Genomic DNA, 1,969 nt, shown 5'->3' with positions numbered 1-1,969 from the left:
CAAGAGCTCAACGGCACATGTGTATACCCCCAAGAGCTCAACGGCACATGTGTATACCCACAAGAGCTCAACGGCACATGTGTATACCCCCAAATAAATGAATGATGCAATAATAAAGACAATTCTTTAAAACTCACACTGTTGAATAATCAAAGCTATGGATGTACGAAAAACCTTGTGGAAGTCCTCTGCTTTATAAGAGCTGTGATTTGGATGAGGATGTCCCTCACAGGCTCAGGCACTTGAAGACTTGGTCCCCTAACAGTGGCACTGCTTGGGGAGGTTCTGGAACCTCTAGGAGGTGGAGTCTTGCTGAAGGAAACGTTTCACTAGGCACTGGTGGCTTTTGGGAGTTGTAGTGTTGTCCCACTTGCCATCTGCTGTTTTCAGCACGTTGAAAATGTTTCTCTTGGGAAAGGGCGCAGCGTTTGAAACATGGCGGACGATGTCAATCAGCAACAGACCACCAATACTGTAGAGGAGCCCCTGGACCTGATCAGGCTCAGTCTGGATGAGCGAATTTATGTGAAAATGAGAAATGACCGAGAGCTTCGAGGCAGACTACATGCTTATGATCAACATTTAAATATGATCCTGGGAGATGTAGAAGAAACTGTGACGATGATGATAGAGATTGATAAGAAGACATATGAAGAGATATATAAATCCATAAAACGAAACATCCCTATGCACTTCGTCCGGGGAGATGGTGTCATTCTAGTTGCCCCTCCGTTGAGAGTTGGCTGAGACAAAAGATGGATCCTGTGTAGGAAAGTGGAGACTTTGCCTCTTGAGATGTACAGGACACTCCCAGAGTGAGATGTTCACACGCATCCTGATAGTCAGGAATGACCCGAGGATCCCTCTACCCGCAAAGAAGTTCATTTGCAAGCAACTCACAAGTTCTCCGGCTAAATGACCTGTCCCTTTCTCCAGCCCTCCAGTCAGTGTGACCGCCTTGTTCTTCTTGGGAGTTGGTTTGCCCGTTGTTCTTGCAGTTACTTTCAGGTTGTTTTTCTTTAAATTAAATTTGATGTTTCCTTTTAAAAAAAGAAAAAAAGAAAATATTTCTCTTCTCTCCTGCTCAGGCTACCTGCTGCCATGCCTTTCCTTATTATGAACTCTGACCCTCTGGAACCATAAGTTCAAATAAATTCTTCCTTCTCTAAGTTCCCTGGTCACAGGAATCTGTCATACCAACAGAAAAGTAACTAATATAATAAGCTAATATATTTATAAATACATATTCAAATTTCACATTTACATATTTGAATTGAGCTACTCTTTATGTGAAGATAATATTTTCCCTACAAGTCAGTAAGCAGCACCCCTCTATGGGCCCTGCTTCAGCTCCGACCTCCAGCTTTCTGCTTGAGTACCTCCCCTGATTTCCCTTCATGATGGATGGAGATTTGAAATTTTAATAAAGCCTTTCCTCCCGTGAGCTGCTTTGGATCATGCTATTTATCACAGCCACAGAAAGCAAAGTAGAACCTAAATTGGCATGTCAGTCGGGTAGGCTATTGCTGTGACAGACCTGACCAGGTTGTTTTGGAGTGATTATAGAAAGGTTTAGAACTTTGGGTCAGAAAAACTATTGTGTTATAAGAGTGTAGTGGGCTGTTATACGGGTGCTTATAAGCTAAGAATGTTGAAAGAAATGTAGACAATAGAGGCCTGGTTTGTGTATTTTCAGAGTCTACTGGTCTGTTTGTATGATATTTTCCATTAAAAATCTGTATAATGTGTAAAACCTGTCTTCTACATGGATCACGGATGCTACTTAGCTGGGGCGCAAAAATCAGCTGTGAATAGTAAGAGACCAGAATCACTGAGGAAAGGCCTTCTGGGAAGTATTTCTTCAAGGTCAGCACACAGATGCTGTGGTCCAGAGGGGCCGTGGCTGCACTTCAGTTTGGCAGCTGAACTTGGTAACATGCAAGTCCATCACGAAATGTCAATTTTAACA

At 42.8% G+C, this 1,969-nt stretch overlaps 1 pseudogene across 1 annotated transcript; it reads left to right on the top strand.

Annotated features, from left to right (window-relative positions):
* Positions 1-417: 417 nt before the first annotated feature.
* On the top strand, positions 418-1,045 carry LOC110319401 (annotated as a pseudogene). Its single transcript, XR_002380399.1, has one exon. The product of XR_002380399.1 is annotated as a U6 snRNA-associated Sm-like protein LSm3 pseudogene (transcript).
* Positions 1,046-1,969: the final 924 nt, after the last annotated feature.

Source organism: Mus pahari, chromosome 3 (genome assembly GCF_900095145.1).
Source record: "Mus pahari chromosome 3, PAHARI_EIJ_v1.1, whole genome shotgun sequence".
NCBI lineage: Eukaryota > Metazoa > Chordata > Mammalia > Rodentia > Muridae > Mus > Mus pahari.
This window is presented reverse-complemented; position numbering and strand designations above follow the sequence as displayed.